Consider the following 18,637-nt stretch of genomic DNA (forward strand, 5'->3'; position numbering starts at 1 on the left):
GTGGAACTCTTTACCTGTGGATTTTCACCGCATTGAAGATCATGCTAGGTTCAGAACGAAATTAAAAACCTGGCTGTTTCTGGGATAATGCCTCTCCTTATTGGTTCTAGCTCTGCGGAGTTCTCTTAGTGGATGGAAATAAGTGTTACACTTTACAAATACGTAAATAATAATGATAGCATGATGCCCAGGATCCTCATTTACATGGTTGGGATGAGTGAACAGCCCAAAGCAGTAACCTAAGGGAAGGAGGATCCGCAAAGCCAGACAAAGGGTGAAGGGCTTCCCGGTCATTTTTATAATTTTACATTTGGCTGCACTTTTTAACTCGCTGTGAAAGATGTTATTTTCCTCCCAGCACATCCATATGTCAATGTTCTAAGTGTGTTTATCTTTTGGAAGTTTCTTTGTTATGTCTCGTGTCTCTAGTCCTATTTCTATTTTGTATTTCTCGCCATTTTTGACAAAACTGTTTAATTTTATGTGCAGCTTTATTTTTACTTTCTCGGGCTATTTCGAATATTGATTTTTCTTTTTTTGGTACACATGAACAATAACTGTAGCCATTTTTTTGCAAAAAACATTATTGAAATATAAGAAATCGCAAGAAGAAAGACTAAACATTTAAAAGAAGTTGGCAATAAGACTGATTCCGAATCCAAGTGAATCCTGGCATTGTTGCGGCTTTTCACAGTGTATTTGGACTTTGTTTTTGCTTGTTAGTAATGTCACCAGCTAGCTTTCTTTGCATTTAATTTGCCTTTGTTTGCCTGTTGTGAATTAATTTCCAGAAGCAGGAAATCGAGAGCGTGCATAGCACACAACCCCAAGTATTCAACGAAATAGGTGCGTTGTATAATACATAATAAAGTAATTGATTAAATAAATTACGCTAATTTCAAGAACCACGCTAGCTCGTTTGATTTTTTTATATATAAAACGGATACTAATGAAGGGTCTTTTCAGCTAACATAGATGATTCTCTATAAATGTACATGATAAAATACCAATGAGAATTTAATGGAACAAATTCTTATGATTATTTTATAAATATGCAAACATAAACTATTCACAACATCTAGCTGTTGGATGCGGTTTTCATCTCCATGGTTTATGACTGAGCTGATAGGCCATAACTCCCAAGAGAGAGAGCCCTGTGTGAGTTGCGCATGCCACCTCTCACAAATAAAGCCAAGATCAAAGTAATATCCAACTGCTCACAGTTATGTATATTGCTCGCATCGCAGAGCAGAAAATTAAAAATATACATCACCTCTCTGAGTGATGTCCCTACTTCTCCTGTGAGCAGAAGTGCACGCATATTTGCCTATATGTTAAGTCTAGAAAAAAAGGACACTTTGTAATAATAGAGCTACTAGGCAAGCTCCTAATATAAAGTCACGTAAATGATTTTTACAGAACAGAGTGGTCTTCTTTTATAAGGACCTTGGAAAATTCACGCAAAAACGTTTGCTGTTAACTGTACAACCTACACAACCAGCTCCTGAGGTTGTTTTGGAAGCGTTTGCAGCTTCTTTTACATTTTGTAAAATGTATTGTTTCCGAGTGTCCCGGATGCAGTTCAATTAATCTGTAAATCAACCGGGATAATATGTATCTTTTCAGGTCATGTGGCATGCTACCAGTACATTAGCGCTCACTGAGAATTACCAACATGCTCCCTGGCCCCATTAGGTAAATTATACAGGTGCATACAATCGCACTCTCTTCTGTTATTATGTCATCCCTCCCACCCAGTTACGTACTTCCTTTACTAAGTCCGCCCAGAACTGCAAAGGTCCTAGCACACATAGGGCCAGATTCATGAAACGAAAATCGGCTCGCAAAGGGCCAGATTCTGAGAATCTGGCCCTTTGCGAGCGCAATTATTGCATTTGGGATTCATCATCCAAAATGCAATAATCGCTATTACAGAATTCGCTATTGTGCGAGGAATTGCATTTAAGGAATCTCTATTAGAGATTCCTTAAATGCAATTCATCAACCAATTTTAAATTGCGAAATCGCTATATTTGGCCGCTATTTACCACGAAGTCTGACTTCGTGGTAAATTGCGAAAAAATAGATTAAAGCACTTTAGTGCATTTTTTTCTTTTGCATGCTACACACACACATGTCCTTTGGACATGTGTGTGCGCAACACCTGTGTAATGTTGCATTTCAGGGGTGCTACAGGGTGTCCTTTGGACACCCCTGGCACTCTTGAAATTGCTTCCTTATTTGCGATTAGCTAATTGCTAATCGCAAATAAGGAATAACTCCCCATTCATTCCTATGGGCCTTTAGGCCCATAGGAATGAATGGGGAGTTATTCCTTATTTGCGATTAGCAATTTGCTAATCGCAAATAAGGAATGTGTAGGAATCGCAATTTATTTAGCAATTCCTACATGAATCCCGTTTTGCAAGTCCTTAATAGTGATTCCTTATGAATCGCTATTAAAGACTCACAAAACAGCCCTTTCATGAATCCGGCAGATAGTCTCACAACACTACATCTCTGACTTTATTATATAAGAAGTACAAACAACAGTTGTACTATGTTTCTTTGATTAGTCCTCAAGACACTCTCACTAGTCGACCAGATCGAGTGACATGGAGTGGTTGATATGCACTCTGCTTAGTAACGATGGTTCAGGCTCTGATGGTTGATCTGGACTGTCAGACGGGCCGGCCTGATCGGTATGTTTAGGAGCTGACGATTGCAGGGGTAGGTGTTTGAAATGTGATGAGTCCCAGTGTGATGGACTATTGTGGACAATGCCCTGTTACCATGTGTACTTTTGCATCACAACCTTCAGGAGATCGATACCAAATGGAGTGTCTGTTTTATGTTTTCGCTTCTGCCTAACCAAGACTAAGTAACCTTCATTGAAGTCTGTCTCTTGGGTTATCCAACACCGATCGGCATATGTCTTAATCTTGCACTTTCTAGAAGTCTCGGTGACACGAACAAAGTCAGTAAACAAGGGTCACTCTGCTGTCCATTGTGGGATTTTGGTTCTGGTGGCTCTCCCAATTAGCAAGTGGTGGGGCTTTCACGATTTGTGGAGTAAGGAGTTGAACAATAAGCACAGGGGGCTTGACACATGGCTTGATTTAATTCAATCTCTTTTGATGCTTTCTGATTATTCTGCTTAGAAACTCTCTAAACTCTTTGCTGTTGAACGGCCGACCATTGTCAGATTTCAGAATGGCAGGGATACCCCATGCTGCAAAGATTTTAGTCTGCCACTCAATGGCTTTGCCATGGTAGTTGATTATAACTCCTCTACTGAAGGGAAACGTGAATATTCATCAGTGACTACCATGAGATGATGTCTGTGTCCTAGGGGCTCAAGGAAATCAACTGCAATCCTTTCCCCAGCCTTTGTAAGAAGGTCAGACATGGTCAGTAGATGTTGAGTCACTTTGGGCGAAGGGAAGGCAGTTGGAAAGGTGACACTTTAAGTTCCATCTCAACTCGCTCATCTAAGCACATGTATTTAAATGGTTTACTAGAAGAACTTTGTTTCTTTTACACATGTCATAAAAATACTAAAGAAAATTATTCTTTAAATGTCTATCACTGAATACTGCTGTATTAATGAGACATGGAAATACCATCATCAACATGTCTGGTCCCTGTATAGAAAACGTTTTCTTTCTGTAAAAATTGAAATGGAATTTATACTTTCTGTGGGACTATTAAACCATTGAAATAATTATTTTATTTTTTATTTTTATGACCTGTGAAAAAGAAACAAAGTTTATCTAGTAAACCATTTAAATACATATTAATAAGCATAACTTTAATTACATTGTAACACAAGGGCATTGTTAGTTGTATACTCAAACCTAAGGTAGTAGGGTTTGTTATTACCCTGAGTGGCACCATTACTATCGTGAATATATACTTGATCTAGTAGTATTACTTGCCCACTAAATCTGTCTGTTTTAACAAGGTGTGACTTTTCCTCCCACTACTACCCCTTTGTTTGTTGTTCGATAATTTGTTTGATTGAATGGGCCGCTGGTGCACTGGACTTCGCAATGAAGTTGATGTATTCTTCAGCTGTCTAGCATGTCAAACTGTGATGATATAGTGGTGCTCGTGTAAAATAATCAGCAGGGTTCTGGTCTTTACCTGGCTTGTATATAATTGCATTATCATACTCTAACAGTCTCAGATTCTACCTGTCAGTGCAAGATGGCATCTTGGCTTTGAGATTTCCGAAGATAGTGAGTAGCTCTTGGTGTTCTGTGATGATAGTGAAGCATTTTCTGTAAAGAAACACATGAAAATATTCACAGGCCCACACTACAGTCAAGACTCTCCTTCTCCGGCTGAGAAGAGGCACATTCTTTGTCAGACTCTGACTGGCATAAGCCACAATGCGTCTCTGAGCATTTGGATATTGAGAACAGATGGTGCCCCACCGGGCTCACATCCACTGTGATCCTAGTGTGTAGTTTGGGGTCGAAGTAGGCCATCTTGGTTGGATTCTCATTTGTATATTTTATTCCTTTACAACTTTGATCACATTCAACAGACTATTTGAATGGGACATTTCATTTTGTCAACTCTCTCAATGGAGTACTTACAGTAGCAAAGTCACAAATATACCGTGAGCAATAACTGGCCATACCTAGATAGGATCACAGCATGGTGATATCTTGCGGGGGCAAGTGGTTCACAGTACTTTTACTTTATCAGGGTTAGAAGTCATTCCCCCATCAGAAAATATGTATCCAGACAACTTGAGTTTACTCTTGTGAAACTCACACTTTGCTTCATTCAGAGTGAAACCTGCATCTGGAAGTATTTGGCACACTTTTGTAAGAGTCTGGTCGTGCTCCTTTCATGTCGCTCCAAATAACAGTATGTCATCCCTGTAATTAAAAGCATTTGTGACAGGTTGTATTATTCAACATATAACATCCTAAAATATTTCCGCAGCTGACGACACTCCAAAACTCAACCTTTTTTATCTGAACAAACCAACATAAGTCGGAAAAGTAGTGATGTACATGCAATTCTCTTCCAACTTGAGTTGATGATATCCCTTGTTCAGGAGAAAACTTTGGCACCATTCAGTTGCATGATCAAGTCTGCTATGTGTGGACCAGGATATCTTTCTCTCTCGATTGCTTTCTTAGCCTGACACATTTTAACACAGATGTAGACTGCACCCTCACTTTCCATTTTTTGGCGGCACCACCACCACTGGTGACACCCACGACGTCGACCTCTGGAGCGCCTAATAATTTCATGCTTCAACAGTGTTTCTATTTTTTTCTCAATGGCTTATTTCAAATGTAAAGTGACTCTGCAGTGCCACTGGGCATCAGGAAAAACATCCACATTCATGTCAAGTCACATTTTCAGCTTCCCCAGGCCGTGAAATAACTGGCTCACAACTTCGGACTGAGTGTAAATGTTGTAATTGATAGATATCAGTTACATGTCAGCAGCAGTGGTAAATCTGAGTAGGCAAGCACTGGCCATATTTCCTTGAAGAACATGAATTGGCACTTGCACTGATACACCTTCATGTTTCAAAGTCGCTGTGAATGACCCTTGACTCTGCAATGGTTTAGAAGCGGACCATGTATATACTTCTGTGTTTGACAGATTGAAATGTGGCACCGTAGCTAAGTTGTTGAACATTTCAACTAGCATGATGTTAATTGACGCACTACTGTCTATAACGAAAGTTATGGGGAAACCATTGATCTTTATTTTAATCTTGGGGAAATGTCCAAATGAGTTTTGTTGTTTTTTATAGTGGTTTCATTGTGTCATTGGCTCTTCCTTGCAAGTAGCCAGACCTACATCTGCCTATTGTTCATAGGTCGATACTTTCAGCGCACATCCATCTTCCTCAGTGGAGCTTGATGATGATGTTGACTAGTCTCTGTAGGATGAATTTGATGATGATTGACTTTGTCTGGTTTTTACTTTTTGTAACTGAAACCACCTTTTCTTTTTGTGGGCGTGTCGAGAAGGGTTCTGGAACTTTCAGGAATCCATTTTCTCTTCTCGCTGTGACATAGTTAGTTTCTCTTTGGATTTGCAAGCCATTATGAAGTTGTTCTCCTTAACGCAGCTTTTGCAAGTTTAGCCTATGGCTGGACATTTGTCTTCATGTAGATATGAAAATCCACAATGAAAATGCAACCTTTTTTTCTTTGTAGACAGTGACTTGCATGCGTCTACTCTGTGTTTGTTCTCACTCTTCATGGCCAACACTGATTCATTTTTTGCCATTATAGCTTCCATGTCAGTGGCTTGTCAATTCAGTCTTTCTTCAGCCCTGGCAGCCATTAACACTTTCTCAAAGTTGGGCGTCTCTCTTAACACGCATCTTCTGAAGGAGTCTGAAAGACAGCCATTGATAACTCGGAGACGTACGGCTTCTTCATCATTAAATTCACTAAATTTGCAATGTTTGATAAGCACATCAAGTCTTTCAACAGACTCGTCCATAATTTCACCAGGTTACTGTCATGCTTGATTGAAAATGTACTGTTCATAGTCGACGTTCAGCATTGGATTGAACTTGGTTTCCAATGCGTCCTTGACTTGACAGAATGATATTTCGTCAACTTCTCATATTTTATTCAGCACTTCTTTTACTCTGTCACCAGCAAGGATCTTTAGGAACTTAATGATTTCCTTATCATCTGCCTCTTATTGGCATCTATGAAATCATCGAATGTCTTGATCCATGCAGTGCATCGGGCGCTAATATTCTGCTTCTTTGCGGTGTAGAATGGTGGTGGTAGTATTAGAAATCAGCACTCGCCGCCAGTTGTAGTGTTCCCAGCCCAGGATCATGCAAATCAATACGCCACATAACGAGCTCTGGATTTGTACGTCGTAATTCCTCGACATACAATCTCACTCTGTTCTCTGACTACATCAGAACAGTTAATAAGCACACATTAACACCTCCCAACCAGTTACACACGTCCTCAACTGAATCTGCCTGCAACTGCAAGGGTCCTAGCACACAATCTCACAACACCAAAAAGTCATCATTGGAATGTTGGTGCTCATCTCATGCGGGGGTGAAGAGGAAGTTAGTGAGCTAGTTAAAATTTGGAAAAAGAAGGGTTGACATTAGGAGCTGACGATGGAAGGGGGGAGGCCAGGCACTGCAGTCTTCATGACATTTACCCTGAGAAAGCCTTCACATGATAGCCATTGGGTTAATGTTAATTTAGAGAGTTGCCCGTGGACTTTTCAGGCGTTTCCTGAGAGAAAGCTAGGAGATCACAAGCTGTGTTTCAGTGTATCAACCAAACTTCTTCACAGGAGTCCTGGTTTGCAAAAAATAATCAAATATTTAGCTAAAATTAACATAAAAGTTTATTTACATGAAACTCAACATTTGGGATTATTTACTTAATCAGAGTGAGGTATTCTCACTAGGAACTTGTGAAGTAGATTTAAAAAATATTTATATTTTTAGGCTACAGTAATGAACTTGACAGTAGTAATCTACAGGGAATAATAAGCTTGAATATAGCCCAGATGGGGATTCCATCAGACATCCTTCAACTGAGAAAGATCTGGGTGTCATGGGTGTGTGGATGTAATTTTGGTTTCACCTTTTGGGAGGAGAAACATATTGCAGAGTATGACAAACTTTAGATGCAGGTGGGCATTGAATATTTTAAGTCGTCAAGAAGAATATGACTTAACACTTATTTCTATGCCCTTAAACCTGTACCATTTTCCGAGGATACCATTATGGAGTTCAGCGAAGACTTAATACTGCCATGTTTGTTTAAACTAACCTGAATAATGGTGTTGTTGGCTTTTCATGTTCTATTTTTTAATATTTTAAAGGGGCTTAACCACTAGGAAATAGGAAACATTTATCTAAAAAAATATATATTGTTATTGAAACTTATCAAATCGGATTTGTAGAAATATGTTTTGAGTACACAAATGATGTAGGCTGCAAAGGATCAAGTATTTGTGTAAAATGTTATCTGATGCTACATAAGTACAATTGTACTTAAGGCAGACTTAGGAAACCGGGAAACAGTTTTTTTGTGGCCCATGCTCCTTTTTGAAAATAGATTTCCTTCAAACTGTGTCAAGCACGCTGTCTGGAAATGGAAAATACACCTAGCATAGATTTTGTTGCAAGCTATGGAGATAGGAATAAAATGGGCATTAGTAGGAATATGATGTTTTTAAGGAAAATTGATTGCCAGATAATAGATAAGTCCCAAAGGAGATCAGAAGAGCCCCAGCCTATAAGAATGGCAGATAAGGTATTATTGTCACAGTCCCTGAGTATTTTGATGCAGTTCACTGAGATTTCTCCCTGAGACTGCATGTGTCATATTTACAGTTGTGGGTTTCTTTGCCCCAATCAACTGGTGTCTTACGTTCTTATTCTGTCCTGAGGATGACCCCATTCTAAGTAATTGTGCCAAGGGCTTGAAACGTCGACAAAAAACTGATGTGGACTGATTTAAATTTTTGATTGCGTCTTTTGACACTCATATTATGAGTGGCATTTGAAAGAACATACAGTCACAATCAGTCACATATATATTTTGTACATAACACAAGCACACCTCTGATCACTTTATTCACTCTATAAGAGCACCTTGTATATACATAATTTCTGGAAGGTTTGAATGCTCTGTCATTCATGTAAATAGGTTACTAAATAACTGCATTTATCACAAAACTGAATTGAACCTACGGAAGAGTTATTTATGTTACTATTGCCAAAGGCTACACTTCCCCCTTAGGGTCCAGTTTGTTGTTAAGAAAAGTAATCTGGAGGCAGCAGTGGCAGAATGGGAAACATGAGTTTAAATGCCATCTGCCATTGAGATTAGGACATTGGGATGAGACAAGAAGCTGATAAGCATGGGCGTAAAATCCGTTCCGCCGCGGATTTTGCGGATTTTCGGTAAATTCGCAATCCGCGAACTCTCGCGAACTTGCCGAAAATTCGTAAAATCCGTGCGAAGCGGATGTTTTGCTTGGTCGCACTTGCCAACTAGAATGCTATACAATTTCGCAGGAGTAAACACTTGCGAACACGTAGATGCGGTGGGCAGCGACAATCTCGCAATTGCGAGATTGCAAAATTTGCAATTTCACACAAGAAATCCACCAGCAGGCAGCATAAACCTTGAAAATTATGATTTTTATCAGAATAACTCCTCAGGTTGACATTTGCCTGCACTTTTTCTTTGCAAGGAGTCCATTTTGGGGGGGGTGGGAGGAAGGAAGTGCCCCACAGTCTCCAACTTCCTGTTCCTGTCCAGCAGGCTCCTCCCAGTGCTTTCTTCATGTGCTGGTCACTTTGATTTGGATCTTGACCTGGAAGGATTACTTTTTGTGGATGCTGCTGGATATTTGGATTTTTGCAAAACTGAAAGCACTCAGCAGGTGCAAAAGTTCAATCTTATCATTAGTAACCATTCCCTGTAGTGCTTCCTGAGGGGCCCCTTCAGAGTTCATTTGCCTACTTGCAACTATTCTATGACCCTGCTCTGACCCTCAGAGCAGGCTCAGAGAATAGCTAACAGTATACAACAAAGGTCCTGTTAAAAAAATTACACTGCAACAGAAAGCAATTACAGACAAAACTGAAAGCACTCAGCAGGTGCAAAAGTTCAATCTTATCATTAGTAACCATTCCCTGTAGTGCTTCCTGAGGGGCCCCTTCAGAGTTTAGTTGCCTACTTGCAACTATTCTATGACCCTGCTCTGACCCTCACAGCAGGCTCAGAGAATAGCTACAAGTAGGCCACAAAGGTCCTGTGAAAAAAAATTGCACTGCAACAGAAAGCAAATTACAGATAAGGAAGCAGGTGCCAGCCAGACTGGACGTTTAAATTCAGTGACACATTAATCAACCCCAAATTAATTCATGTCAGTTGAAGCAGGGCAGGTGTGCTTGCTTTTTTTCACCCCCATAATCTACAGTGATAAACCAACCAGAGGGTGGCAGTGATGTACCAGAGGGTGGCATGGGTGTACCAGAGGGTGGCAGTGGTGAAACAAAGGGTGCTGTGAACCTGTGATGATGAACCAGACGTAGAAACAACATAGTCGTGGCCGTTGCGAGCCGACAAGTAAATTCGCAATTGCGAACTGGTACACAACCCTCGCGAACTGGCAGAAACCCTTGCGAACACACACAAAAAAAAATCTGCAAATTCGCGAGAGTTCGCGGATTTTGCGGATTGCGAATCTGTAAATACGCAAGTTCGCGGATTGCCAATTCGCAAAATCCGCCCATGCTTAGAAGCTGCAACCCATGACATGATGTTGGGGTCCATTCTTAAGTGAGCCAGGGATGAGGCCCCTATGTGTGGGGATGTGCCCCTTGCTACCACTGAGCCTCAGAGGGACAATGCAGAGTTCACCAAGTGCAGTGCAACATTTAATGGCAACTTGCTTTTCTGCCAACAAAGTTGGTTTCATCCTGCAACTTGTACAGTGTTTTGGCACAACACATTATGGTAATTACTGGGAGTTTCTTGGAGCCCTCCTGTTGATCTCTAGCTCGTTGGGACCTATCAGTGTGCATCTGAAACTTTTTACTTTTCTCGTATATAAAGGCTGGGGCATCATAGTCACCAAGCACTGCTCTTGAAAACTTTCTTCAGGCAAGACATTCCGACTACTCTAATGATGAACTTAAACCTTCCTTTTATCTCTGGGCAGTGCTCCTTATTTCAAGGACAGGCAATGCTTGAAACGTGCTGTAGGGTAGGGTAAATGTTCAGCTGACAAAGGATTTTGATCCATAGTATTATTCAGTGAGGGTACTCAACATTTGGCAATAAAGGAATATTTCTACCCCTATTGGCGAGATACTTAGCCCCTACAACAACACAGTGCATCTGAAGGATTTTCATGGGAAACAGAGGCAGAATTGAGTTTTTTTTAAAAAGAATAGAGAGGATTACATCTCTTGGCCCTTCCAGTATCTCAAAACATGCAAAAATGGAAATCATTTTTCTTTGAGAAAGGTGGCAACCTTAGCAGGTGGCCCTCTCTCATGGAAAATTATGTTAACCTGGAATGCATGCTCAGAAACAGTTGCACTAACCTTGCTTTGCTCTGTTTTAAAAACAAAATCATATGAAACTTTAGTGCCAAGGCTAAGTTAAGCCAGTTGTCTCCATTATTTAATATTTCCAGAAACAAGATGAGGGTGTTGCGGTGGAATGCCCACCGCAACACCCATTGTGCACTCCTTTCCGCTAAGTGTAGCGTGAAAGGGGGCCTTATTCACAAGGCAACGAGGCCTCCGGGTAGATAGCGCTATACAAGTGTGATTTAATAATAATAAGCCACGTTAAGTGGCTTAACATTGCCTTGTTAAATAAGGCGAAGCACCTATCGCCACTACAACGTCCTGAAAAGTGACGCGGTGGTGGTGGTAGGGGCTTGTAAATATGTACCACAGTTTGTGATCTCTGGTTCTTCTAACACTTATGCAATGAATACTCTGAAGTATAATCACCCTCGGGTAATATTCCTTAATGATCTTTTGTTTCTTTACAGAACCAACTCGTTCATCATGTGACATACAATCAAGTGAGCTTCAGCGTCCAGTCTTAGAAGCATCATCATCAAATAAATTGTGCAAAATCATTATGGCAATTTGTAATATGCTCAATATGTACACTTGTTGTTTTGGAAACTCATTTCCCTAAGGCTTGAAGTCGTTCCAAAGATCAAAACAGTCAAGATTAAATAATACAAATACAGCTATAGTCTTAAATATTTTATAATTCAGTCAAATTGTTTGAGCACTAATGCATTTAAGTGCTGTTATTAAATTCCCAGTGGACTTTTTAAAATGGCTCTTCTGATCTCAGCTTCCGTGTCTCTGAAATTCATATGGGATGACATTTTTAATAACCGTACGTTTGACTCGGAGTCGTGTTTCCTGTCCTCGCTTGATATAAAGAATCTTTTCCACTTAGCATGCAGCACAGACCATCAGGCAAATTACACGTGAGTTAATGAACATATGCATCTGTTGTTGAGGCTGTAATTATAACGACCTTTAGAGAGCACGTGCAGCAAGGTCTGCGCGCATTTCTCCTAACTCCAATCTCAAAATTACTGCACGGGTGCTGTTTTTGAAAAAAAAAAACATATATGGTTCCTGTGCAATATGTAACATACAACCAGAAAGAAAGCAGATCACCATACACTGGTTTGGTCAGCGAAAAACCTAAATATGGTGATGTTTGTTTTGCAAGGGGTATTCGGAGAAAGGATGTCGGTTTACGTCCAGAGCTGCTGACTGAAAAACCAGGTTAGAGTCTCGGCGTCGGTTGAACATCGTGTGCTTCTGGGCAAATCACTTTATCTGCTCGTGCCTAAAAATAATCGTGACCTTGGGTAATGTAGCTCGTGCTAATGTAAAACTCTACAATATTTGCGGGTTGAGTTTGTCAAACTGCAAAATATGTACTGGCAAAGCAAATAGGTCTGGGTCGGCCACCAGCTTTTTGGCAATTCTAAGTTTGTTTTGTCAAGGTTTTTGTGAAAGTTTATAGTTTAGGAAGCTACCAGGCCTTGATCAATCTAAAAAAAAAAAGAATTGGATGAAAGCAAAATGTTTTAATTCTCTTAAAAAAAAATCAGACATTACCATATAACTCCCTGGCACTGTAGAGAGCTGCTTTGTGTTTGGATATATTTCTTGTGAAATGGGGCATGCCATAAGGCATAGGGAAGTCAGCCAATGGTTGAAGTAGGCTGGCACATTGCTGCATGCTGGAGTGGGTGGAAGAAAATGTGAATGATAAAACCATAGCCTAATGGATGAAGTCTATATGAAACCCTCAATAAGTAAGTGGGAGGGAGGGAGGAAGGAAGGAAGAAAGGAAGATGATGGTAATGAGGAAAAAGAAAGAAAGAAAAAAGTTGGAAAGAAGGGAAAAGAGAAGGCAAAAAAGAAAGCAAGAAATAAATAAAAAGAAAGAAAGAAAGATAGAAAGAAAGAACAAAAGAAAGAAACATATAAAAAGAATGACCGACAGGGTTGGCAAGATTGATAGAGCACACTGATTAGCTAATGTTCAGAGTTCATTTCAGCTCATATGAAATAGCAGCAGTCAGATAAAAAGGTCAATCTAAAAGGAATTTACAACTGCATTAGCAGGAGATGGGACCTGATAAAGCTGTAATGTGCCCTGCGCTCACATCAAAAATGTCCAGTCATCAGATCAGGGTCTACACAAAACTAAAGTAATTATAAAACAGTAAAAACAAAAACACAGGTACTGAGGGAACTACTTTGTGTGTGGCTGTGCTCCTTGTGAAAGAGCTAAATGAAGTTGCTGAAAGTGAAGCTAACCAGTGGCTTAAGTAGGCTGACCCATTGACCCATGCTGTATGCTGTAGTGGGTGGGAGCAAAATGTGAATAACACAACAATAGACCAATGGATGAAGAGAGGTGACTAAAATACTCTTTAAGTAATATATTATAGTATAGGTTTAGTAAAATCAAAGGTCTTGCCTAATGTCAGACCTAAAAAAAGGGTGATCCCCTCATTGGCAAAGGTTACACCTTCAGGTCAGAGTTGAGCGAAAAGGGGCGGAATATGACGAATGGTAGCAGACCTCTTTTTACAGAGTCATGCCTCATGATTTACGAACTTCTCAATTGACATCCAAAAGAACTGCTCATAAATATTTTTCTTGAGGATTAGTAAAATATCCAAATTAAACGTCTGTGTGGGAAAGCATCAGTTTTTATATAGCCTTTATTTAGCTGTGATAAAATAACATTTAGGGGCACATTACGATGGGGGATATTCCGCATCCTTCGGGCCGGCGGAAGCCACTGCCGGCCCGGAGGATGCGGAAAATCCTCTGCGGACCCACCAAAGACCCACCGCCACATTAGGATGCTGGTGGGTCCTGGGTTCGGTCCGCCGCTTTTCCGCCGCGGTTGGCTTACAACCGCGGCAGAAAAGGCCTAATATGGTGGCGGCGTCCCTCAGACACCGCCAGACATATTAGGATGGCTGTGCAAACATGCTTTTCCATGGCGGATTCTCCGCCGAGGAAAAGCATGTGGATCTTCACCTCGGGGGCCCATAGCGGGCCCCCTGGGTGAAGGGGGGGTGCACATGGGGGGTACCTATGGTACCCCCCTGCCTTTGCGTGCACGAAGCGGCAGGCACCGCGCGGTGCCTGCCGCTTTGTGCATGCAAATGCACTGCTTTCATTTTTTACATTGCGGCGGGTGCTGCTTCAAGCAGCACCCGCCGCAATGTAAAAAATACAGGATGTGACCGCCAGGGTGGCGGTCACATCCTAATTGCTGTGGAGGGACCGCCGCTGCCCATGCGGACGGTCCCTCTTACGCAGGGGTGGCGGACGGACGCAAGTCCGTCCGCCATCATAATAGGGCCCTTAGTTTGTAATGCACTGCTGTATACTGATAAGGTCTGAAGAGAATATGGTGAAACCGGGGCTTTAAGTGGGCCGGGTCCTGTTGGTGCTGAGCACCGCCATTCTCAAAACCAGGTGCTGAGACGGGTCTGTATCAGGGTCTCCATTTTTGCTCTCACCCTCAGCATGGAACATATATGACCTCAGTGAGGTACCACCATTCCCTAGCCTTTGATGGAGCTTCAAGGAGGTTGCTTTGAAATGTCTGAAGCCACGATCACGAGCTATGATCCCTGAGAGTGTTCTGAAAGATCACACCGCAGAAGCCACAGGGGGCAAAAAGGGTAGTGGGCAGAGTGCAGGCTCTAAATGTAACACCAAGGCAGTGATTAGCTGCTGAAGGATGATGGCACATTTTCAGCTGATCAGACTAAAGGAGAATAAAGCATTCCATGAAAACCCTTCTTTCTCCGCAGTTACTGAGATGGAGCGTGCACTGCAAATGACGTTCTGGTGAGTGATTTTTTCTATTTCTAGTTCATGGCACGCATGTCTCTGTAACAAACTCATGGTGCTAAAACGTCAGGCTTTAGTGAAACAAAGTGCAATACGACTTTGTCAGTACAAATGCATAAACATGTATTCCTACCCTCGCACACTCAGCTAACACGAAGCTGCCTTTGCTCTCTTTGCAGTGCTGAATTTGTAAAATATTAGGTGCAGGTGCTCAACATTTTTTAGAAGGCCCCACCCATGTTCCTGGCTCAACCCACTTCCTTCAGAGGCTCCACCCTCTTCCTTTATTGGTCCCACCCACAAGCCTCAATACATCATAGCCACCTCCTCACATCTTGAGTTCCGCAAGAAGCCGAAGGCCTGGCTCTTCACATAAGCACCTCCGGGACCTCACGCCTACACAGCTGCTTAAGTGCCTGGATACCCCCTCGGGTGATTATTGTGATACATAAATCAATTTATTATAACATAATGCAACATATAGGAAGGCATGTTCATACTTATAGAATTACTTTTACAAATTCTGAAAGCATTTGTGTAATTTGTCATTCCCAGAAGATGACGCAAGGGCACAATCCACCTAGCGCTAGAATATTTTGGGCAAAAGAATAGCAACTGTTCCTTGGTCTTATGGAAAAACATGCATGACAGACACAATGTAGACCCTCACTGTGCAGGATCCCATGTTGATGTAAACACAACAATTGGCAAAGTCCTGTACTGCTGCAAAAAAACAGTCGGATACAATTTAGGAATTTCTCTGCCTTAGGCGCAGTCTTACGCAATAGAAAAAGCCTTGTTCAGCTGCTGATGGAACTAGGCAATTCATTCTGAGCAGTAACTCTCCCAGTATTTTGATTTGACAACAGTAACCACAGCAGGTGTGACAGAGGAGGGCTCTTTCCAAAAATTACCTAGGCCCCGTCATACAATTATTTTTTGACATAGGCCAACCACTTGATCATTTTGGAGCTGTTTATACTGAGAATATCAAAAAAGCCCTCTCTAAAGGAACCCAATAAAGTACTGGCGTAAGAGTGGCAAACGCAGACATAGGCTTAAGTTCAAGGTCAAATGTAAAGGGAACTAAAGGGGTGCCACTCTCCATTACTGTTAGAGCTCTTATGAAGTTGTTCTCACTAGTTCCCAGTTGACCTGCGTGACAGTGGACCCATAGTTCTGTGCCATATCATACAGCACCCCTTGGTTGGGCCTTATCTATCTATACTGGTGGAAGAATCCGATACCAGGGTGGCTTTTTAGCAAATCTAAGAATAGCTCCAGCTCTATGGGTTAACAAAAGTGAGCTTTCAGAAACATGTGGGGCCCATGATCAGGAAACGGGCAGATAAATCCCTAAATAGTTAATTCCTTGACCCTTTCCAAAACGTCCCTTCCCAAGCTTACGGTACCCCTCGCCCCTCTGAAATAAGTTATATGCTTGGTTTTGGATGCATCAATTTTAAGACCATATAACGTACAAAACAGATTCAAATCTGTCGACAAGTGTTTGTAAGCCAGTCCTGATTTTAGCTAGCAGAAATGTATCATAAACAAAGAAATGGGCCAGAACTTTATGGTCTGAAAGCATGGGGGAATCACTGGCACAGTTATCCATTGTTCCTTTTGGTGTGAGATCTGGATTTCTGGTTAACACTGAAGGCTAGTTACCATTCTGTTCTCAGAATATATAGTGATAAAGAACCATATTCATTTTGTATATGGCCTCACTAATTCACTACATATCTTTAACACCTGCCAAATTGCTCTTTTCAAATTTTCAAAACCCAAAGGACCTCGTTCTGGGGGCTATGTGATATCCATTTTGCTGGTAACAAATATAGCAGTCGAATAGGGGATGACAAATAATGCAGCAAGTACTGAATTCCCAATGCCTTCCACTCTGGTATCTCACCGGGTTAAATCTGGTGAAATGTTCAATTGGGAAGCCGCTGAAAAATAAGGAATTAGTCTTGCAATTGGTTGTGGTTACTGATTAAAGCAGTAAGTCCCTCAATTTCCAAGGGCACTGTCGGGATCCCAGTGCGGGACATTATGATATTCCTGAATCCAGGAAATACTGATTCCAATGGTATCCAGCTCAAACCCCTTTCATTACTATGAGCAGCAATAGTGCTGTTCCTAAAAAAGGAAAATATATTTTGGGAAGATCTACAGAAATGTATGAAGTAGTGCACATTTTTACTAATTCATTGCATTTGCAGAAAGCCTAATATCCACAATGCTTATCTGTCTTTGCAAACCTCTGCTTCCCCTGCCACTAGAGTCACAGAAATTTATGAATCCTAGCTGTGCACATACGATTTACCTACAATTCCATATTTTTTGTTACAAAATTACAGACAAACCTTTCTGGCAAGTTTACTCATTATCATTAACAAGAGTAACCCTAAGGCAATAAAAGCTGAAGTCTGGCAGAAGTCTGCATATTTCACTTGTTTCTGCTTTTTCTTCATTTGCAAAATAATCTCCCATGTAGATTAAAGGCTTCTTCTGTACATTCTGAAAATAGAAAGGGGATTGATTCGTCTACAAACCCAATTTGCAAACTATGTCAGCATTCTTTTTATATCAGTAAATACATAACATAGAAATGATCGCAGAAAATGGAAAACATTTGAGCTTTTCCGTTATTTACCCTATTCCAAAATGACAGTCCAGTTTTTGTGAAAACACTCTTATTTCCACTCCAATACAAAGCAACAGAGGAAAATCCACCCATATACTGGACCTTTTCCTCGTCAGTCATAGGATTAGGGTGTGAAAAATCCTAAAATTAAGCTTCTGTAAATAAGGATGTTGAAAAATGATTCTATAATCCAACGTTTTGCAGCTGTCATTTTTTGGGGGATTTAGTACCCAAGTGACTGGGCTGAGTCCAGCATCAGTCTCTGACCAGGAGCACTGCTTAGTACAATATTCCAGCAGTGATAAGTATGCGGTCAGTACGGGTGACTTTTCTAAAAATGGTTTCATGCCTGCTTGGTTTTGTAAATCTTTACATGGAAAAATCCCTTTGTTAGAGTTTCGCTATATATATCTTACCAGGTTCTCAATAGTAATTTAATGTTTGTGATGTTTCCTAATCACATTGTTTTTCTGCAGGTTTTGCATTGATGTTTCCCCCTTATCTCAAATTTAAGATTATCTACTTATGTTGTCTTTTAAATTCCAAGGGTCATACAATTTATTCCGAACAAGTCAAGCAATAACCTGCACACTACGCAAGTGGAGCCGGAAATTTGCAAAGATGCTAAAGTTTAAAAAAAGCAAATGGGAAAACCCGTAGAGTATTTAGGTGTGAATTCTATTTTTTTGCCCCTACCTCCTCCAAACTCTCCAGTTTGTCACTACACTATTACAGAACCATGCCAGACAGAATTATAATTCGTGTAGTCAAAGATTTTGGCAGGCTTAGTGCGAGCAGGATGCAATCTGCTTTAACATGTTATTTCACTACGGGGCTCCAACAGGGCTCGTTTCAGTCTGAGGAGAGGGTATTAGAACAGGGGGTGCCACAGGGCTCTGCTTTAAGTCCTACCCTTTTTAACTTATATATGGCCCCCCTGGCTGAGTTAGTTCAATTGTTCGGCGTAGAGATTGTCTCCTACGCCGACGATACGCAGCTCTTACTCACCCTCACCCAAACTCCTGCAGCTGAAGCCAATAATTTCCGAGCCTGTATGA

The sequence above is a fragment of the Lissotriton helveticus genome, chromosome 6 (genome assembly GCF_964261635.1).
Source record: "Lissotriton helveticus chromosome 6, aLisHel1.1, whole genome shotgun sequence".
In the NCBI taxonomy this organism is placed as follows: Eukaryota; Metazoa; Chordata; class Amphibia; order Caudata; family Salamandridae; genus Lissotriton; species Lissotriton helveticus.